Consider the following 24,498-nt stretch of genomic DNA (forward strand, 5'->3'; position numbering starts at 1 on the left):
CCAGAGTGACGGAATACATCATGTAAATCCCCGATGGTTCTATCAGGACTGGCCAGAGTGACGGAATACATCATGTAAATCCCCGATGGTTATATCAGGACTGGCCAGAGTGACGGAATACATCATGTAAGTCCCCGATGGTTATATCAGGACTGGCCAGAGTGACGGAATACATCATGTAAATCCCCGATGGTTTTATCATGACTGGCAAGAGGGACGGAATACATCATGTAAATCCCCGATGGTTTTATCAGGACTGGCCAGAGTGACGGAATACATCATGTAAATCCCCGATGGTTCTATCAGGACTGGCCAGAGTGACGGAATACATCATGTAAATCCCCGATGGTTTTATCATGACTGGCCAGAGGGACGGAATACATCATGTAAATCCCCGATGGTTCTATCAGGACTGGCCAGAGTGACGGAATACATCATGTAAATCCCCGATGGTTCTATCAGGACTGGCCAGAGTGACGGAATACATCATGTAAATCCCCGATGGTTCTATCAGGACTGGCCAGAGTGACGGAATACATCATGTAAATCCCCGATGGTTCTATCAGGACTGGCCAGAGTGACGGAATACATCATGTAAATCCCCGATGGTTCTATCAGGACTGGCCAGAGGGACGGAATACATCCCAACGATTTTAGCATGACCGTCTAGGGTGACGGAATGCATCGTGTACATCCTGATGGTATAGCCCTGACTGGCCTGAGTACCGGAATACACCATGTAAATCCTGATGGAGTTGGGAATACATCGTGTACTTCCAGACATTTTTTTATATATGTGACTGGCCAGTGTGACAAAATGCATTATATTACAAAAAAGTTTTTTCACTATGAACAGTCATGAAAATCCTAATGGTTTCACTATGACCAGCCAGAGTTGTGTTTAAGTATCGGGTGGCATTTAGGTTATGTCTACAAACCGAAAAAAATGCGAAAAGCATGCTGGGAACGTCACTATAATGGTCTAGCTGGCTATCATCTCATTATAAGGCCTAGTGTCACATTGAGAACTAGGTGTAGTGAGGATGAGCTATGGTATTTCTATGGCTAAGATCACTCGTGAAATCTAAGCGACCACCCATTGAAGATTAGCAATCTGAGGATCCACAATGATATATGGAGCACACCTACGTAGCTGAGTGATCGCCAGGGATGTATCACACCCGTCCACGATCCCTGTATGAGGCCTATGAGTCACGGTCGAGGATATTCTCTATCTTCTCGAATGAGGGAGATATCGTATACCCATGATATATAGTCCCTATTGTATTGTACGTACGATATATGCCGGGTGCCATTTAGTATGGATTAATTTGGAAACTGAGACTTAAAAGCTAAATTTGATTTTAATTTTGTGTACTAATCCCAGGCAACAGGTGTTATGATAACATTTGGGTGGGAAATTATCTGGTTTCTAAATGATAGTCTGCAATGCATCCTTGTAAAAGTCTGGACATTAACTTTGAGAAGTAGGCAGCGATATATTTGACAGCGCCCATGCATTGAGAATTTACTTAAACGCTCTCTTGAGTAAATCTGCTACAGGTGAGTTTGTTTAAGAATTGTGGGTGCACGGTGTTTAGCAAGGAGAACAGATAGGTCAATGAAACATTTACACATAATAATATGTCGAAAGTTAGAGTATTCACTTTCTTGTGCTATCACCAAATTACTTTTGGAAGAATCTACTCGACCCACCACCAGGTGCATTGCAAGTCTTGCATTTGTAAGAATCATCTTCTTAGCGGTCTTTCAAGGTATCTATGCACATGCTTAAATATCAATTGCATATGTTTTATTGTGTACATTGTTTTAATTGCGCCCATTGCTTGATAATGATAATATGGTATGTACGTCTTCCGTGTATCGTGAGACAAGGAACGTTATCCGAACAGGTTTTTGAAAGTGTCAGATTAATATAGGATACAATATCCAACATACGCATCTGTTATGATGTTAACATGCATACAGTGTACAAACAAACCATATTTGAATAAGTATATTAACACATTTTGCAGTGTTTAGTCTGAGTAAAACAAATATTTAGAGAGGGTATATATAAATAGTTGATATGAATGTATAAATGCATTTGATATATTACATAGGCATATTTTACATTTGTAGTAAACTTGGTGGTGGGGGTGTATGTGTATGTGTTAGTGTGTGTAAGTGTGTGGGTGTGGGTGTTAGTGTGTGGGTGTTAGTGTGTGTGTTAGTGTGTGTGTGTGTCTCTCTCTCTCTCTCTCTCTCTCTCTCTCTCTCTGTGTCTCTCTCTCTGTGTGTGTGTGTGTGTGTGTGTGTGTTGTGTGTGTGTGTGTGTGTGTGTGTGTGTGTGTGTGTGTGTGTGTGTGTGTGTGTGTGTGTGTGTGTGTGTGTGTGTGTGTGTGTGTTGGGACTGGTGGATGTTGACTATTTTACCTTAATTTTCACTGTTATTGATGGTTTACCGAAAGCAAACAAGGATTGCCACATATTATCAAAGGAAAACTCTTTGCAAAATGGGGCATTTTGTACATATTGATGTACTGCCTTGCTTCCAAATACATATCATAAATCAGAAATGACAGATGAAGTACAGAATGTTTGTGTTCATTTACGAAGACAAAAATGTAGAAAATGGTGCATATGAAATTAAGACGTTATATGTTGTCTGTCATTAAGGGTGAAATGCTTTGCTCCTTATCGAGACCATACCATTCACCAACGATGTGTAGCAATGGATGCATCGCCAAATATGCTGTTACACATGTCACCAAATACTCCAAGGGCTGTTAAATGAGGACTTGTGTTTTTCATCAATCTTACGTCTCTGAGCAATTACAAAATTTACAAATACATGAAAATGCTATTTCCGATTAACCGTTTATTTTTGCATTTATTGAATAGACGATGTTGCAATTTTAATTAACAGGTAAAATTGCATCACGTCAAAGCTATAATCTATTTCTACATAACACTTAAAAGTTTTTTGTCAGTTCGTTGCAAAGTGTTTTGATAAAGAGAATTAGAAAAATAGGATTGGCTCCTTTCTTCTATTGTGCATTTTATTGAAGACGATAAAGAATGTTCTTGTCAATTGCTCCTAACAATTGTCAAATGTTTTCATACTTTAAGACACAAACATATTCTTTTGCGATAAATGCTCCAAGTAATTGCTCCAACCATTTATTTCATGAAATGAACATACTTTTGGACTGTTCACTGTACTCGGAGACATAAGATGGTTCCCGTTACATTCTGCATTTACAACAGTCTTAATTGATTGTGTGAATAGCACAAAGGTAAGATCTCAATGCAGATTCCTAATTGGGGTTTTCTAATGCAAAGCAGATATTCTACCTGTGGTCTTTTGTCAGAAAAATAATAACGTTTGTCGTGTAGTATCCGGTATTTATAAATAAAACCAAGTGCGGGTACAATGCCGGTATGAATGTACAATTACGCTTTTTAAAGAGAACATTATGTGCATGCAGCTTTTTTAAGAATCGTGAGCTGAATTATATAGAATTAAGTTAAGACCATTCATTCACATGTACAAAATCGTACGTTTTATTGAAGATATGAACCGTAAAATACTAAAACATGGATCACTTTTTTGTAATGAAATAAAAAACTGTGTTTCTTCATTTAGATTCTTAAAATACAACTCTCGTTACAGTCAACACCTGATCCTTGTGGAGATTAAATTAATTCTTTACATCCGAATTTCATTATTTGCCCGAACAGAAACTTGTTCTCGATTAACATGAATTTCGTTTCAACCGACTCTTTTTTCAAATTTGACTTTTACTATCTCTGCTTGAGATATTTCATTAGTACATCTATATAGATATTGATGTAACGGATTTACTCATTCAGTAATCACATTTATAACTTAGTATGTATGCTCGTTTGGGGCCAGAGTGTATTACCAATTATACCTAAACACTGTGTAAACAAATGCTTTTGAGTGAGATTCAAACCTACAAGCAAGTACAAGACGTAGGTTAGAATAACACATAGTCTATGGAATCTTTCATTACACAATACATTTCTCTCCTCCAAAATAAAGACAAAAAAATCCTGATTCTGATTTCATCTGGCTAGAGCTGCCTAGACTTGCTTTTACATCTATCTAGATTGGTTTTGTTTTCATAAATTAAATATAATCCACGGTCCTGATGCAGGACTAAACGTAGGTTTATTTTAATGAATATCCTTGAAAACAATATCTATAAAATAAATAATTTTCGAATAGTATCTCAAAACATGTTGTTCAGTCGCAAAATGAAATGAAACAATAAATGATAATCATAAACTTCACATTTTCTCAAATAACATAAGATGGTTATCATGCCTTTGCATTGAAACTGGCGGTGTCATTTTTAAAGTTGTTTCTAAACGATTATCTGGTTTCATCGAAAAATGTTTTTTTCTGCTTTTGTGTAAAACTGATACTGGAATAAAAGTGGACGACCTCCATTACGTTTTAGAACCATATAAATTTCAGACACGTACAACATTGTATCTAACAAAAAATAATGTCTGTAAATTTCAACTCTCATTACTTTAATGATACCTAACATTTTTTTCAAGATACAATTTAAATTTTATGCCAGCAATTTTAAGTTGCTGGGATGTTCGGCTGTGATCGCTAATTGTCTGATTGTCGATTTGATTACAATCAAACGTGAAAGAAATACTTGTGCGAACAAATGATTTTTAAAAAAGTTGTGGAAATGTAGCTTTAAATGGTGTGTATTTCATTAGCTTGTGTAAAGATGCGAGAGCTCTGATTGTGCGAAGGTCACATTTTATGGCTATTCTTTCCACCATGCGGACTCAACATGAGCCAGGCTAAGGGCGACTTATCTCTTTGTTAAGGAAATCACAAAAAGCTATAAAAATTTTACAATCAGGATTTTACGATTTGCCCAGATTCACACTTTATAAGCAGATTTTTGTTTTCATCACCCGGTGATATTGAAATTGGTGGTGGCCAAGTTGGATATCATTGGAGTCCGGGTCGACCCGTGGCCATAATATTAAGAGAATGCCTTTGAAAATAATGTAATATTCCTTTCCTTTAATCATCTCTTTACTCTAAAGCCGGGCCAAAGACACAAAAAAACCTGGGAAGGTCAACATTATTTTCGTTTCCATAGTAACCATTACGCTAGACGGTCATAACTTTTTTACATCGGGCGTAATCACGTGATGTCGTTCTCCCATGGGGGGGAGAATTTAAAACGAAAATGAATGTCAGAATTTTGCCAATTTCAAGATGACGCAAACCAGTCGCTCCTGGCTGGGGGGAGGGGTCGACCCTAGGAGCAAGTTGGGACCCCACACTTTGAACTCGCTTCTATGCCCCCTTTACCGGCTATCCTGCGAGCTCAAACGATCTCACTTGCTATAAAATGTGCATAAAAATCTTGTGTCGGCTTATATGTCGATGCAAGATGTACAATTAAAGTAACTTTCAATTGTCTTTTTTGCGGACGGCTAGTGGGAATGAATGGCCTGTAAGCTTACAAGGGCTTTTTAATACCCTTGGCTTGAATATTATGGCAGCAGTATTGCAGGTTTTTATTCCTCCGCCCCTTTTCCCACAGATGCGGAGGAATAACAGCGTTCATTTGAAAATCCCCACTTTCTAGTTTTATATGTCTCTCATTCCGTTTGCGAATCGCTTGAGTTTGCTCGGTTATAACATTGTAATAAACATGCTTTTATACCTTTCGTTCTTACAATAGGGTTTCCAGCTCAGGCCTGCATTAGTTAACTGGGGAGATCAAAGCAGTGTAGACTTAGAACAAGGACTTGCCCATGTTTAATCAACTTCTACTTTGGATGTTCTCTGTGGCAACGATACTACCTGGAGAAATACGATTCACCATGACATATGCCTCCGCCAACACCTGGACTTAAAAAGACTAGGCAGTATAAGCTTACAGGTAAGAAACCTTTGATGTCGCCGATGACTACTCGTCTTTTCAGAAAAGGTAGTTATCAAGTTCTTGAGGCCGTCAGCTACGGGTGAGGCAGATTATCATTCTAGAACTATCTCGATAGCTTCTGTGGTGACATTTGACCTATTCTCTTACCAGTCAAACACCTTAGACAATCCGCGCACACATTCAGCATAGAAATTACCTTATTTCTAAAATAGCAAAACAGTATCAACTGAGCCATCCCTTAATCTCTTGTATTGACGGTAGTCTTGTGTGGCATAATGTATTTTAAGGAGTGCTATCGTTTTCTTCGTTAGCTTTCACCGGATAAATTTATACTGACATATTCGACGCTCTGCAATCATAATATTAATGACACCGAGCTTAGAAAAACACCAAGGTGTTTAGATTGTTCGTTGTGGTCGTTTGTTTAAAGAGTTTTATGAATAACGATAGGGTTAAGGTGGTGGAAAGAGATTACTGATTAAACGCGGGTTTGGTTGACATTTCAAGCCAATAGTCAGTGTTCATGTTAATTAAGTCGATCAGAAATTACCATTCTCAGTTCAAAAGGACCAGAAAACGTTCATTGTCGTGTATCCCTGATGATCTGATCACGCGTAACTCTCAATTATAAACTCAGGGAATCGTTGAGGTGTCCCATTTTATCATGAAATATCAACTAATCAAGTATCACGTCCATGGTTGATTACGTGGTTTGTCAATCTGTCAAAACCCCGGTATTAAAATGTTATTATTTTTTATAAAGTTAACACGTGTATGGTTTAAACCTTGTAGCCTACATACGATCGCTCCCGTGCGGGTAATGATCATTACTTCTTCTTCTTCTTCTTCTTCTTCTTCTTCTTAAAGTGTCTTACGAACTTATTCCTATACACCAATAATAACACTTTTGACAAAACATCAGTGAAAAATATCAAAGACATTTCTATACAAACATGAGCAAACATCAATAGCTCACATCTCTCTTGTCCCTTTGATATATTCTTCAAATACCATTAAACACAATAAAAATATAACTTTATAGCCTTTAAGCTTGCATAAATAAATCTGATGTAAACAAATTTCACAATGAGGGATATTTCCCATGGTGAGGGCAAAAGGACGATAGAGCAATTTTACAAAGGTTCTTTTTCAAAATTAAGCCAAGCGTTTCGCCGCACGCTTAGATTCTTCGCCTCATGTGGACACGTTTTAAGCATTGAGCAAACTGCCGCAAAAGCACAACTTCATATTATTTTATGATCTCGGTGCGGTTTTCTCATTTAGAGTGAAAATCATTCATCGCGGTGAATGATTCTACCCGTCTATTAGCAAAGGAACGGCCGCCATTCTGTAGCAGCGCTGACGGAAATATTACTAGAGAAAAGTTCTCCCGTTCGCTTCAAAGGATCTTTCGTATTCGGAATTTTGTTCCTCTCGACAGGGGGAGAATATTCAAAGCACCTCCCTGTGATTAAAATAGGAAATGTAGGTGATCTACAAGGGATTATAAACCTCCACACATTAGACGGATCGTCACCACCACACGCCATTGTCACATCGATATTCGGACCATACCAAGTAATCAGTGATTTCGTGCAGTAGATTGAATGTCTTAGGAAAAACATTTGTCATTGTAGAATGCTAATGCATTTTAGAGTTTTTCACATCAGTTAACAAGACAGTTTTCCGTTTTTATATCACGCCGATTTCTCTTTTTGTTTTTCCGGGAGGATTTATTCGACATCAGTGCTTTGATCTTGAGGGAACAAAATACAAACCTATTTCAATGTTGGCAGGTGTAAAATCAATCAACTGAACTGCGCATGTCCATAATACAACTCGTTGTTAGAAAGCTGAATTATATATTTAACGAACACCCTTAAAATTTAATATTTGTTTTTGGAAAAGTAGTATTCTTTTATATTAACAACTCGATGCAAATGTGAAAAAAAACGTGTGTTTTTTAAATAATGTGTATGTTCAAAGGCAGTGCACAGCACCTGAACATGTGTGCCAATTTACTTGTTACATTAACCAATTTTTATTGGGGCTGAAAGCTGGCCTTTTCAAAAGGATTACATTAAGAAGCAATATTTCACCGTTCGTGACATGTTCCAGTTTGAGTTTTTGCTGTGAAATAATTGATGTTGTTACGTAAGTCTTAATTAGAGTTATCTCCCTTCCAGGCTAATGCGAAATAAGACTAGGGGTAAGTGAAAATATATTTTCCTGCTGTCACGATTATTTTGTTTCTTCATCACATGTATTTCTAATTTATAACGAAACATGTTTCCTATGATAACCAACCATATTACTGGTTTTGACATACGTCGATTAATTATTGTAAATGAAACAAATTTGGTTCTCTGTGTTTCACATTAATTAATAAAGAAAGTAAACAGTGTTTTAAAAATAAGTGTGTCCATGCCCATGGTGTTTACTATAAACATGTTGTTGTAGTTTATACACATTTAATAATTATTGTCATCGGGAACATCTATGAACAAAATTTCTAAAACCGATATACTTGTCAGAAAATGTACTCACGCAACAAATATATCGTTCTAAAATAGCATTTATACTGATAACAGCAACAATTATCGCGATCTTTTTTAAATCAGCCTTTAACAAAAGCAACATAATGCTTTTTTTAAATATATCATTACTGATATGATCCTATACATTGATTCGGAAGTATGTTAATTATAAATGTGTATAAAAAGTTCACGAAAACCTTATTGTGATTATCACACATATGTGTCTCGACACAAACCATCTGAAAAAAAAACTATCTGAAAAAAGTTTCATTTGCTAAATTGAGAAATCCTGCGTAGCACGTCCCATTGGCGACGATCCATGGCCAATGATTTTTACAGCAGTAACACAGGTAAGTTCGGTAGCTTCGATAAGAGCATACATGTCGTTTTAACCATGTTTGACATATCAAGAATTCGATGAATGCATGCACACTTAACAGTAATGTCGTTCAGACTTTGGCTGTCTCGTATGTTATGTGTTATATGGGCGATGTGCTTTAAGAAAAGTCGGAGTATGTTTTTCATGTCATCGCGATTGTGACCGATGAAAGTGTCTTTGGTTTATTGGGGGTATATAACGAATATCTTCATAACCGCACAACGTTGACTGCTATGCCCGATACTGTAAAATGTTCTTTGATGAAATGCCCTGTTATATTTGCTTCCAAGCGAACCCGAATTTATTATCACATTTTGCATCTATTATGAGAAAACAAGGAATATGTTCGCCAGAATACTTGCAATTGTAAGCTGAATACGATACGCGGCTGTGCAATTGGGCTGGTAATTAGCGTTCGCTGGCCTTTTGAAGAGATTAACAGACAAAATTATGAAATTGTCGGATCATATTGGCTGGGAACGTATTGCATAAAGAGGAGAAACAACAATAGCTTTTTGGAAATTCGGAGCAACTGAAAATATCTCGCTGGAAGCTGCGCCCATATATCACAGTAGAAAAACAAATTTGCCGAAAGATCAAAGCTAGAAGATGCTTAGAAAGTCGGTAAAAAATTGTAAACAAGGAATAAATGTGTTCTTTTAACATGTTTTCTCACAGCGTAAAAAGCTTCGCCATCTGACTGTAGTCTTCTGCAAGCTAGTACCACACGCAAACAGCTCTTTACAGCTCCTCACAGCGTAGGAAGCAAGCTCGGCACGGTGTTCTCGTAAATTATCGTAGGTGTCGCGGGATCTCTCTCGCGTTTCTCTGTTGGGTAAAGTGTATCGCGCCAAGCGGTGTATAATTGAACTACTTCGGGATATTCTGTTTCTGGTAATATTACATTGTCTACCCACGCGGCTTTAGAAATGTTCCGGTCTGCTCAGGAGGGGTTCGGTTTTAGACCTACCCGATTTCTCATTTAAATCATTCTCGTTCCTTATTTGTCCCAAGCCATATTTTACCATTTACCTCAAGGAGGTTATATCAAAATAGGAGCTCAGCAGGGTAGGAAACAAACACGAAACATGAAATATTACTCACACGATTTAAGAAAATGGTTAATCTCGACACAACTAAGATAGCTGCTTGAGTTATGTTCCTGTCAGTATTTTTTCAGTGTGGATATGGTGTTCCACATGTTCCACGTTTTTTATTAAAAAAAACAACATAAATCCACATCGGAAAAGGCAGAATGAAAAAAAAGGAGACAAATGGAAGAAACTGTTGTTTTTTTTAGAATTCTTTGTAAACCCCACACATTTATGAACGAGGCACTTAATCACATTATTCTCAATTTACGCTCTCTCTAGAAATTGTCTTGCGCCCTTTTACAAAATTGTTAATTACACGAATGTAAATACGACTTTATGCCATTATAATCTTATTCCGTTCCGGGTTTTCGAAAATGTCCTTTAAATTCGAGCTATGGCGAGAAAAGTCGATCACACCACGTGATGGTCATAAGCTCCCCTCAAAACGTCACAACAGTGCGTGCTGAAACTTGCTCTTAACCAAGATTATATGAGCGTCGAATTTAGGTCGCGGTCTCTCACGAGGACATAAGTTTTGTCTAAAATACGTTATATGGAAGTGCAATGACAGTTTATAAGTTTCTGAGGGTATGTAAGTTGGGCTGATAAGACTTAAACCCCATACGTACAATGGACAACATAGCATTACGGGTCTAATTTCAAATCGGGTATTTACATTGCGTCGGCTAATGGTCTCTCGGCGGTTCACGACGAAAGGTGGGAATTGTTTTATTAGGGAGAAGCACCTCCGTGCTAAGACGCGGCTTCCCTTCAATTGGAGGCCTTTACGAGGGGCCGGCACATAACTTTACTTCAAAGAAACACCCGCACTACTTTCCTGAAAACAATTTGTAAATAATGAGTGTAAGGGAAAACTTCTCGCAGGTGTGGTGTTATGTTGAATCATACTTGTAGAAATCTTTGAAATGTTATACCATCCACCCTCGCATATAAATAGGGTTATTTTCTAATGGAAATCTGCACATGTGTTGCTGAAAAGCTTTTGAGATTCAACAAATTACACGCTTTCTGCACATGCGCATGTACGAAAGGAAGAAAATTGCTTTACCAACAATCTGGTTCTTATCGAATAAGTTGCATGTGAATACAAGATATTTTAATGTGATAATCTAATGCAATTGTTTCACAGGAAATTATACTCGCTCCACTTCTTAGTGTTTGTGCCTTCAAATGGAACAGAAAAAAACCTATATTACCCTAACTCAACAAAATTAATAAACATAAAATTTCATTTTACTTTATATGTCAGAAAGGATCAGAAAGGACCTCAGAGACATACTTTCCCTAAGTCTTATCGATTCTCTTGAAACAAAATGAATCAAACTAAATAACCTGTGCTGTTACACACTGACACATTTGAACGCATGTACCTCGGACGAAAGCACAATCATGCTTGGTCATTAACTGATAAAAGAAATAAAAAATTAAAAAGTTCAGAAAGTCGTAATACACGCGTTTAAGAATGCATAGTCCAATAATATAATGGCCTTTCTGAAAGTTTCCCAAAGTGTTTATTAAGATTATTTTAGTATTAGCTGATAATTCAAACTATAAGCTGTTTTCGGTAATTGGATTTGAAAACACTATCACACTGGCACATATTCCGTGTATTTAAAATAAAATTCAGCTTTGGAAAGTCGTTAAATTTACCAAGTCAATCGTTAAAAGGCCAAGAGCAAGACCAAAATGGGTATTAAACAACATTATGGAGGTGTAATATTCGTATTAGGAACGATCAAAATGCATGCTAAATGAGCTTAAACGTAACAAAATGAGTAGTGTGCGACAAAAACAGCTAATGTGGAATAACGCTAGCAGCTATATGTTGTCAATAGGTGATCATAACTCAAATCCCATGATTTGCGTTTACAGCAAGATAGTCATTATTTTGAAAGTGATTCCCACCGATAAGAAAGACGAGCCCAGAACTACTAGATCGTTAAACAAATCCGGATATAACACAGTTATAAACACAGCATAATCATTGTACACAAATTAGCTGGTACTCTTTGCAGGAATATTTCAAAAATATGGCCCCGAGGTGCCTTAGAAGCAGTGTATCGCACATTCCACTCATTACCCATAAAGCAATGGGCACGCAACGGCGTGAGAATGATGACCCTTCCTTATCCTTTATGCGAAAAAAGTCTTTGTAGTGACGATGCAAGGCAACTTACGAGATTTGATTAATGTAATGTTCAGTCATAGAAACCATAAAAACCTCGCGACGGATGATGTTTTAAATGAAGTGACGTATGATATTAGCGAGCTTAATCTCCTACGAAATCCTCCAATAGATTGGCTTTAAATCATTCTGTGCACCCATTTTAACTATATATACGATTAAGGGTGTTAATGGTATAGAAAACTTTACGAATAAGCATACATTTCCTTTAACCATTCTAACCATCTTATCACTGCACAAGGTCGGTCACTGACATGTATCCTCGTTCAGTGTTCTATACGAAAATTCGGAAATATTTCATTTAAAAATTTTTAAAAAATCTTCCTTGATATGATTCCAAATATGTTTATCAAATGAACAATGTGCAAATTTTAATAAGAGATACCATTATTATTATTATTATTATTATCATTATTATTATTACAGTGGAGGTGGTGTTTAAAATATTTTTACAAACGTTTTCTAAAAATATTTTCACTAATCAACTATGTTTATTGTAACAATTTCACAAATGGTTGTATGTTCATTTCCAGTTTTGATCTGACCGATCATCGATCACCGATCACCAATCACCGATCACCTGCTTAACAACAAGCCATGCCGTATTATGTACACCCAGGCATCTCGTTCCATATAAGGCATGTTTTAGAGAAAGAAATTTATTCATCACTACGGCTCTAGAGTTAAATATCGTTAATATATGTTCATGAAACAGGTGTTGCTCTTTTTATTTATCTAGAAATAAGCATCCGTTTATTTCCTAACAGCTCGTGTATTGTATATCACATAAAGCCATTCGTGCCAGTTATTCTCCTGACTAAAACAATCATTTTATTGATTTGTTACGACTATATATTGGTCCAAAGAGTCCGTGTCAATATATCATGCAAATGACATTCCATGCTAATGTGTAATGTGACAAAATATAACCTATACTTACTTCCAACAAAAACTACACAGACTTCTTACAGACTTTTTACCACGATTTCATAAAAAAAAGTGTTTTGTGTCGCCATTACAGCTGGCGTAAAAATCAACTCTCAATCATATTTATGTTGTAATACTCCAAACGTTACTGTAAACCTTCGCTACGTTAACCTAATACCTGCTTTCAAAATAATAAAACCGCTTTGAAATACTCTGTTTCATAATGCATCAGATGTAAAACGATCTCGGTGAAGCTTCTTAACACGTGTATAAATTTGTGTTAAATACGAAAGTTATTCTTTAATAAAACATATAAATTCCATTAAATGTTGTGTACTTAATGCACTCCATTAAAAATCTTTATCTCCTCTTTTAACTGATCTATTGGTACATAAAGTAATCGTTCTATCCTGTCAGGACATGGTAAACAGACAGATAAACGTTATAGGAACACTCCTTTGTAGCAATTACATTCATTTTACTTTATAACAGGCATGCGTACAAATATATATCCCTTTGTTTTACCGTGTATTTGTCTAAAAACTCAGCATCTTCATCTTTCCCCGCTTCCTAGTGATCAGAGATGTTGCTATTGATTACACATGTCACGATATACCTGTCTACGACTGTGTTTAAATAAATATAACGTATTTAAATATGTCTCATTATCACGAATATGTATTTTCTAGGACCTTGCGTTTAGCTTTGATGGGTGTTAATGTGGTGCTTCGAGACTGAATCATGATGGAATGTCATGTTTCAGATTACTATCATTTCCAAATGTTAGTGTGTACTATTAGTTTCACCTGTGTTCTTGATACATATTGTATTTGGCAACTGGAAATGTAGCCATTCACCTTCCATCGTTATCATTTTGCTGTGTGTATTCAAAACAAATTTGGCAAATAGATGTTAAATTTTATGCCCTTCCCTAGTATCAAGTCATGTCACTTATCTGAGGGATATTAAAGTTTGGGAAATAGTTTCACATTGTTTAATGAAAGGGAAAAACAGTCACAAGAAAGTCTCGTTTGATTGTACGATTCCGACTATATCATGAGTATGTGTTTATTTATCACTGTCAAAAAGTTATTATACCACGTGTTCGTGAATACAGTACAATGAGTATACTGTTCAAAACTGAAAACGAATATACCAGAATGTCTAAAACGGCAACTTTGCGAACAACGGAAAATGCCAATCACACGTTTTTACCAATCACTGTTGACAAAATGAATGTAATTGGATGTTAAAATACTAACTAATTTACTACAACATTACATATATATCCTAAACAATGCAAATCCGAAGGGTTTCGTATGCCCTATCAGTCGAATTTCACCTATCTTCCAGGGCAGGATTTGTATATGATAAATCATTTATAGTCTCCAATAATTGTCAAGATAAAATGTTGGTACCATGTGATAGAAACCAGAGAGAATATCTGCACACCGACTCTCCCAATATTCTAAACAGTTTTCCTCATGTTCGTTCAAGGTACTCTGTGTATCTTGAAACAACGATTTCATAAGAACTTACTTCAAAACTAAATCAAAATCTGACAGCAATTATAAAATCTCTCATCCAAGTATTTTTTAAAACATTTAACAGCCTGGTCTTGATCGGTGCATTATGTAACAAGAAACCTATTAATTTTTTGTATATTTTGCAACAAAAATAAATTATTTCGTTGATAGTGAAAAGATTTGTTAATTTTTATTAAGTGATGTGTAGTAAAATAGCTTGCGTTGTATGCATCGTTGATCTTGTCAGACCTGTATAAATGCTTGATTATGTACAGCTACTCATACAGCAATTGGAGCTGGCTTGAAGCGTCAATTTTATGCGTAACATATTGCATTATTAATTAGAAAGAATGCAAACAAACCATCGGGGAATCATCATTGAGCTGAAAACAGGACATCGAATTAATTGACAGGTTCTGGGAGATTACGTGTTTATTTTACCCTTGCTGCCGATTCCACTGAATTATTATTAGTTATTATTCACTCAAATGTAACATAAAACGTGGTAATCATTAGGTAATCGTTATCAACAATAACTGAAAGACTATAATGTATCAAATGATCCTTAGAAAGGGACGCCATAAATATTTAACGTGTTGGTAGGGTGTAAGCGTAGTGCAATATTGAACATGTCCTTTCTAGTGTACATGTGATCTTGAAAAAGAATTAAATAATCATACAATTAAAGATATTGTTCATATTTATATAGTGTTGCTTAATCACCATTACCTTTAACTCGAAGCAGTTTAATTTTGACTTTATTTTCATGTTCATATGAATGTGTTTTTTTCATGGCGATATTTAACTTTCTCCTCATATTTATGATTAACGTGCGTCTATTCCACTTAATATATCATTACAATAACCTGCCTAAGATTATTGTTTTAAAGAAATTGTAAATATTCGCAATATTCTCATACATTTGACCATTGACATAAAGGAAGGTAGATTTTATTTGGATATGTTTAGTTTTACAATTACAACTAAATTAAACCCCACAACGTTGCTCTTCCTGTCGCGTACATCTAATCACTGTTACAAGATAAATTAAATACACCATTTGTAATTATTCTTTAAACTAACATATTCTTAATTCGTCTCTCAACAATCCACGCCCTGAAATTTGCATCCCTAATATATCTCTATAGTATTTAATTTCAACGTTCAGTGTTCGTTACGCCATGTTGTTCCATTTTCGTTCGTCGCCAAATAATGCCTTGCTTATCCCTAATTACTATGTAATCCAATGATTTAAAAAAAAACAGCATGCTCCGTTGCAAATTAATTCTGATCGATCAGTGTGAGAACGAGCTCGTCTTTATCAAAGCAATCTGATTTTATCATCTAATTCTCTTCATGTTTGTGAAACATCTGTTATAAATTTGCATGATTTTCCCGAGAACTCTCAATGTTTGAAATGATATGACAGATGGATCCTATATAAGTTTTTTTCACACACAGAATCGACGAGTTATTAAAAAATTGAACTACTAGACTTGCTATGGCTAAATTATGATTAATATGTATATTTCCTATATTGGTTATGAATGACATGCACATTTATAGTATTTGTTTAGATCGATCATTTACATATCAGCAGTGCCCAACAACAATAATGCAAATTCGCCCTGTGGCCTGTTTTCAATGTAATTGCTACATATTTTCTAAGAATGACTTAGACGTTGTCCTTATGCGTGATTTATTGAATTTGAAGCATTTACATCAACCAGCCTAATACAAGCCTCCCGTCCAACTGCATCAAATTAGAAGCTTGAGATGTCTTGAGAAGATATATGACTCTTTCTATTGGGTTTTATGCACAATATTCCAGAAAGCCATACTCCTCAATTGCAAAGACAATGCAAGAAACGCGAAAAGGATACGCATATTTATTATTTCATTTTTCTAATGGAATTCTCTTTAGTGTTAGGGTGGTATTTATTCAGTGGCGCTTTGCTACAGTTTCCCCTGAAGAGCTCTAGGGGCAGCATCTTGCGAACCCTCTTTGCATATTCAATGATATATTTTTTTTCATTACCCCATAGCGTCTCTTGAAAAAGGGAAATAATTCGCTCCAAGGAAATAGGTTAGATCAATCCGCTTTAACAAAGGCATGGGCTTGATTTAGGAATCTGTAGAAAGGAGATCCAGTGCCCCTCTGCCGAAATGGATCACATATCTTGAGCCAAGCTCTTTGAAGATGAGTCGACTCGATCAAATTTTTCAATTACGTGGGGTATTTATGTGTCATTTTTTGCGCTATGAGTGTCATAAAACGGGCAATATTCTCTTTTATATGATTAATCAGTACAACAGTTTATGCCCCTTCTTCCCAGTCTTTGAGTAATTAGAATTTCCACTCCTGGCACAGGCCGAACAGCTTCTTAGACAGGATGGGACGGCCCGTCTAAATTTGATTCTCAAACTCACTCCGAGAAACGATATTGAGCAAGGAGGACCCGAGAGTGGGAGCTTAAGGTATAAAGATTCTATTTCCTTTCGAAGTTATTGGACTCCAAATTACATGAGTTGTTATAAATGTGGTTTGGTGTCCTGACGCCCCAAGAATTGTGTAACTTAGACAAATTTGAACTGGCCAGTGCCACAGAAGGGTGATTCGGGATGGTTTCATTGCTTAATTTTGAGACAAGGGTAGAATAACACGTAATAAAATGACGACATCCCTTCCGCGGGTGATAAGACAAGGCGAGGCTTTTATGCTACTTTTATTCTTTACTGAGTGTGAGTATAATATCCGTTCATCATATAAACACAGCAATAAATGATTTCATGGTCCAGGGTAAACGAACCCCTATCTCCCCTCTTCTCCTGTACACCATTACCACAAACGCTACAGTAACCTTGTACGATAAAAGAGGTGCGGGTATTTTAGCACCCATCGAACATAAAATATCTCATGCATATAAGGCCTTGCATTTACTATTTAAAACAGAACCCCAGATGTGGTCAGGGGGTAACAGTTCATGCTCACCTGATTTCGCCAATTTCTGTGCTTGGATTCGTTTTTCTCAACAATTGCCTGCGTTCGTCCTTCCTTCAGTCCTTCCTTTGAAACGTGAAAATGTCAGTGAGTGGACAGATAAGCTACAGAATGAATACGAAGATTCTTTTTTCCTCAAAAGTTGACATGGATTTATTACTGTAGTATGTAACAAACAGCTCTGCAATCTTCACAAACGGTTTGGCTTGCTCGATGAACGAGCAGAAAACAAATCAGGGTTTCCCAACCATTCCAAGACTTTTGCATTCGTTTGGGAATTATTATAATAATGGTTTCATTTCGAGGCGATAAATATTAATTTTGCTGTTAAAATTCGCTGTTCTCTTAATGCGGAGGCGACCACGTTTGGAAAACGGTGATTCGGCTGTCTGATTGCGCATGAAGGCTTTGTTCGTTATGTATTACTACGCCGTGCAAGGACACCCCCTGGGAGGGACCCAGCGTTAGGATCCATCCCCAATGTTGCTTCTTTCAACGTTACACTAAATGTGAAGTTAACATCCTGAGGAAAAAACTTCACGATTGAAATTGTAATAGTTTTCGTTCATCAGTATCATCTCAAGTGTCATTAATAAATGTTTGTTCGTTTGTTTGTTGTTTAACGCCGCACTCAGCAATAATCCAGCTATATGACGACGATCTGTAAATATATTTGAGTCTGACTAATAAATGTGGGTATGTTTGAAATAGTTTAGACTTTGTTACACACGTAACCTAGGACATGACGCAACCCCGGCATGTACTGGTTCTTAACAAACAACGTTGTTTAAACATACTTTAACTCTTGTGTAGTTATTTCTATGTACAGAACATCTACGCAAAAATATTTTTTAAATAAATAATACACATTTAAATATGTTTGGTTTTCGTTACATAATCATTGATTACATTATTAGTTTTTGTTTGACAAATATATTTACCATTCCATTCCATTTTCCATTCCCTTCGAATAAAAACACTTTCCATAATCACACAGGACATTCGCGCTTTTTTTAAGTGTCATTACGTATCGTCTTCCCGATTCAAATGTAAGCATGCATTCTTGCACCCAATAATATGACGCCGACATATGTTTTTAAATATCTGATGTTGAGCTTGAATTTTATCAAATTCATAAAGATCAGTATGTATAAGGATTTAAGAGAAATGTATTTTAATAAATACAATGAACGGTTTTTTTAATTATATCAGAAGATTTATTATTTCAGACTTTATTACAAACCGGGTGCATAACACGTCAGCGATAGAAACTGTATTTTTGAATCAGTTGAGAATTTAAGTTTCTATATATTAAATGGCATGTCATCACAAAAATAGAGTTATAATTTCTGAATGTCACTTCCTTTAGAATCTTAGAAAATATATTCGGCCAAAAACATGCACTATGTCAAGAGTGAGTGACAGGCAGTATTAAAAGCGAAGTTTGAGATTGAGTGAAGGATGCGTGTTTTCTAGATGATATCGTTCTGATTTATTGAGAGCGTTTAGGCGAAATCCCGCCAAACAACGTTTAAGGACTTTAAATACTAACTTATAGTCTGTAAATGTACCATAAACTGTCATTTTTTAGTGTTTCATTCTTATATATGTTTGAAGATGTCGCTGTAATTCATTCAGCATAAGACGGCTTCAATTCCAAAATACAACCCTTCATTAGCGAAGTTTCTCCTGTCATAGATTAGCGTATTTCTTGTTCACGCGTGAACCCAAGTTCGCGGTTTTAAACTTGTCATTTATTCTCATTTTCGGGTAATAAATCGACAGTTGAATATCTTTGTTTTATGTTCTGTCATCAAGAAAACATTTCTGTCATGGTGAATACGTCATCTCAAGCGCAGGTTTTATGCAGTAGGGTTTTTTTATATCACGAAATAAAATATTTGAAATGAGTACATTTATGATGGAACATGAACCATACGTGTTTTCAAATGAACTCTATTTTTTTAAATAGACCTTTGGTAACCACACTAAATTGATATACACATAAACAATCGTAATGGTTTAGAAAATATTATTTTGACATATGAATTAGACATAAAAATTCATCATACGTTTTCATATCACGTATTTTACTTTTTTTAAATATCCGCTGAACGTCTGTATATCTAAATATACATGAGTCATTTGCATTTCATTGTTCAGTTCAACAAGTAAATGTTTGAAAAGAGTTTTTACAAAACAGGTATATTTTAACCCTAAATTTGTCCAGTCAATCAAAAACACTGCACTAGTAGTACATGTAGGATGTGTATGTTGACTCTATATTTACTTATTCAGCTGCACGAGTAAATGTATTTGTCGCAAACCAACATTACATATGTTCAGTAGTAAAGTAGAATCTGTGTCAGTATCTGGATGCGTGATTTCTCTTCATGCAATCTCACGATTCTTTTTCTACATATTTCATATAATGGGGTATATAACAAATATGTTTTGATAACTGACTGGTTGTTTTGTAGTATTAGATACACGGATTTCAATGATACGTTTTCATATTATGTTCATGAATAAACTCGTCAATTCGATGTTAACGGTGAACACGCCCAACAGTGTTTGCAACTGTTCCGTGCATTTTTAAAATATTTAATATACCTGCATGCATTCACCTAAACATACATTTGTATATATTCCGACACATAAATTCATGTATTTTTACCACCAGCTTTCATGCTTCATACACCATCTCTCAACCGATCCGGTTTTGAAAAGGGAAATGAAGGGCTGAATCTGTATTATCAGTTAGACATACCACATGTGTGATATGCACAATGGACGCTCAAGCCATTCTCATCCCACATAATATAACACACACAGTCAGTAATAATTCTTTCAACTACACTAGAACAGTTTATTTGCAATTGTTGAATTACCATTCACCTGACTAATTTGATATTATGTACTTGGAACGTTGGATAAACATCATACGAGATGTTAAAAGAGTTGGACCTTTTAAGTAAATGACGCGTTAGATTAATACAATAAATGTATTTGATTAATTAGGCTGAAAGCGTGTTTCAGAGAAGCACCGGTTTCACCTGTACATGGTCGTGCATGTTTAATCGTCACGGATCGCTGCCAGGCAACATGCTATAAGGACCTGATTCCGATAAGGTTGATGTCATTAGGGTAACTTGATTTATCAACATATCTAAACTAGCACATAATATGTTATCATACATTTCAAAAGAAACACCAAACCACAAATTCGTGTAAAAGATGATATAAGAATTCAACAATTTCCTAAATATACGAGGTATGAAGTTTGAAAAGGACGTTATCAATCAGTACGTGCAATAATATAATGCTTATGAAGTAATGTGATTCAATTTATCACGTGTAATTCTTTGTTTGTTGTTTGTTGTTTAACGCCGTACTCATCAATACTCCATCTATATGACGGCGCTCTGAAAAAAAGAGTCTGGACCATACAATCCAGTGATTGGCACCATGTGTAATTCTAACGGGATGATATCACTCCCTGGTACTGACAGCTTTATTAAATAAACATAGATATCTTGATATATGGTCATGTGGCCGTCATATAGAACAAAGCATTTCCCCTTCTTCTTTGGTGGTACTGATATTATTAAATATAAATCAATTATATTTCAACCGTTATACAACACTCTCCTATTTCACACTTTTGTGCTTTTGTGTAATAAATGCTTTAACATTAATCATCGGGTGAAGTGAGTAAATTTAAATTCATTGATTTTTTAACTCAAAACGTCAGTACGGCTTTCAAAATGGAACCCTGTCTGTTTCTTCTTGGACCATATTTCTTCACATCAAGCAACCTAACTGTCGAAAAAACGTGGACGGGATGGTCAGATTTTTAACACTGCAAGCCAGTAGATTCTCAGTGGACTTATTTAATCGTATGCTTCATGCCTTACAAGAATGAGATTCTACGTCCCAGCCATTAAAATGAACCAATCTTCTATGAATGTCATTGGGTTCAAAGTGGCTAGAGTTATTGCCCCTTCGGGATCGAGCTTGTGACCTTGCCACCCAAGAGGTCCTTTTTCCAGCCAATGTCTGGCGACCTCGGGTGGTCTCCCCTTTTATCTCACTGCAGACCACTAATGAGAAACCACGCTGCTTAAGGTGATTGCGTCGAGTTTGATCCATGTTATAGGCGATACAGACAGTCATGATTTATAAAGATTGAAAACTACTCTAACAAATATGAGTGGGCCACACACTTGCAATGGTTCATAGAGGTGCGGGAAATACTTGCATGGTGTGTGGCTTGCCATGGGGACATACCCATTTAATAAAACTACCGTTAGGCACTTAAATGATTACCAAAAGGAATGGCTTTCACCAAATTCTTAGTCGACACACATAGTTTTGGCGTAGCTCTTTCTGTATTATTTTGTTTTGCTTGTGGGCGATGGACAGTTGTAGATCCTGCAGTTTAGTTTTTCTGTTGGATATATAGGTAAGCAAACGACCCTTTCTCATAACAGAGGAATAACCTTATTCATTCCATGTATGCTGGTAGCTCTACGGTTCTGATGATTGTGTTTTGTGAGATTTAAAATTTAACGTTTGATAAATTGTAAACTTTCAAAACTCTGAGAACTTATGGAAATGGTGTTGTGTTTTTAAATCTTGATATGAAACTGCAAATGTGTCTGTGGAAAATCGACCACTGGTCGTAGGACATCTCATACCTATCATTCAGGTTCAATCCACACCGGAACACTCAGAATATCCCTCTCAAATGTTAAGTGAGTGAGTTGAGTTTAACGCCGCTTTTAACAGTATTCCAGTTATATCGCGGCGTGTCAGCTTAATGTGGGAGGAAAGCCCGAAGTGATGCAGGTCTCAGACGTTTACCACTTCGGCGAAACCCATGAGCACGGGTATGGTGCTGACAAACCTAGAAACATAATCGGGGCGAACCGGGATTCGAACCCACAATCATAGGTTTCTGGCGTTCCGAAGTGACGCAACTCTGCATCGAATCGCAGCGCCTTAGACGACTGGGCCACCCGTGCCCCCTCAAATGTTACGTAATGTATACAATTCTCACAAATGGTTCTTTTCTTCCACCCTTCTTATATTTAAGCCGACACGCTGGTATCCACGCTAAAATATGAACGGCTTACCACAAGTATGTTTAACACTACAATGTGGTATCACATTTAATACAATATACATGTAGGTAATATTATTCTCCCATTTATAAAACCATCGAGTTCCAAATAGTGTATGGGCTGATAACAATTCAAAACAACAGGACAAAACGATATATCAGAGCCAACCTAGTTTCAGTATTTACGTTTTAACGTCACAAAATGACGTTAGGTAAGATTGGAACGCACATTAACTCTTTACACCACGTGTAGAGATTCCTACATTTCTGCTTATAACAGACAGTCTGTTCCTGATTACATATTACATTCGTCAAGTGTGCACAACTGTTTACCAGATGTCTCGACTACAACATATCTGGCTCGGTATGAAACCCTTAAAGAAGGGAGATAACTCGGGTACCTGCCACGCGATGCTGCAAACGATTGATGTAATCTGGGCAATGTGGTATCGATCGATTTAATTCCCTTATTTTGACAGTTTTATATATCACCCTGAACTATATTTTTATGGTTTACGTTAATATCTTTGATTGTTTTCTTCTATAAATTTTACAAAAGTGATTAAATCGCCTCTGTAAGGTCAAACTACTTAATGGTATGTATCTACTTTAAACTAAATTATTTATGTCGGACGATTAATACATTATTGTTTATTATCAATGTGTTTCATTGTAAGCCATTTTAATGTCAGAATGTTTAGAAACATTTCAGCAAGTATTTATCTTTATGTACAAAGAAGTGATATGTTGTATGTGGGGTTCATTAGAGTTACATTAGACGAGCTGTTAATTATCATTTAGATAATATTTGTCTCCTTATTCACATAAGTGTACTTTGGGTTCAGATGTACATGTGGTTATAACCTAATACTATAATTATGTGTAATACCCAACGGGGAAAATCGTTTGGATATTTACATTTCCGTTAAAACTGACGTCTATTTTCATCTTTTTCAGATGCATGCCTCTTATCAAAGAAATTGGTGCATCCAAAGTATGGATCGGATTTAAAACGAACTTTGATGAGGGTCATATTCCTATTGATGTATGTATATTCTCTCCAGGATGCTTGTAATTCTCGCAAACCATGTACTCAGTATCTCGAAAATAAAACACATACAGCATTAATGGACATAATATGTAGTTGGTGTATTTGAAATGATTTACCGTTATTTGATACCTTTTATGGAGCCAAAATCCTTATGGGCGTTAACTTCATGATGGGAATTCGTAGATTTGAGCCAGTTTCATTTGTTTGTAATCAGATATAAAAGGGCTTTTAGTCTGATGAATCATACATATAGCATGAAATGAAAATTAGAAAAATATGCGAAAACATTTTATGCATGAAGAACAACAATTAACATTAATATTTTGTTTGAAATTTGTAAATAACTGTACTAAATGGCATTTGTCGAAACTAGTTATGGTGGCAAATAAATATTTGATACACATCTAGAAACAACTAGTAAGACAACAAATCAACAAAACATAGTTGTGAAATGAATGAGTTGACAATTCCTAACAATTAAACAATTCTTATGACATAAATATGTATGTAATTGTATGTTTTTCTACTGAAATACAGCATATCAAAATCTTACAATAAACTACCAGTTGGTCTGATTTTTCTCTACTTCTATAAATGTGTAACCAGACGTGTGTAAATTATTTAAATTTCATCCGCTTCTCTGAACAGAGGATACCTTACACAGCCAATCACACAGCCATAAGTCAGTTAATGTA

At 36.0% G+C, this 24,498-nt stretch overlaps 1 protein-coding gene and 1 long non-coding RNA gene across 3 annotated transcripts in view; one reads left to right on the forward strand and one right to left on the reverse strand.

Moving 5' to 3' along the window:
* The window catches only part of LOC124151894 (homeobox protein Hox-D10-like), a 127,450-nt gene extending 109,596 nt beyond the window's left edge, over positions 1–17,854 (reverse strand). The window contains exon 1 of the mRNA XM_046524617.2: positions 17,619–17,854. The gene's annotated coding sequence lies outside the window, so the exon portion shown is untranslated. The remainder of the gene's footprint in view (positions 1–17,618) is intronic.
* Positions 1,485–23,870, forward strand: LOC124151940. 2 transcript variants are annotated; one of them, XR_007218075.1, is made up of 3 exons: positions 1,485–1,563; positions 5,754–5,954; positions 23,710–23,870. It is a non-coding gene; the product is annotated as an uncharacterized LOC124151940 (long non-coding RNA). The 2 variants fall into 2 exon arrangements; XR_006863429.1 differs by lacking the exon at positions 1,485–1,563 and adding an exon at positions 5,500–5,522.
* Positions 23,871–24,498: the final 628 nt, after the last annotated feature.

The sequence above is a fragment of the Haliotis rufescens genome, unplaced genomic scaffold (assembly GCF_023055435.1).
Source record: "Haliotis rufescens isolate VD_foot unplaced genomic scaffold, xgHalRufe1.0.p SCAF_4, whole genome shotgun sequence".
Taxonomy (NCBI): Eukaryota; Metazoa; Mollusca; class Gastropoda; order Lepetellida; family Haliotidae; genus Haliotis; species Haliotis rufescens.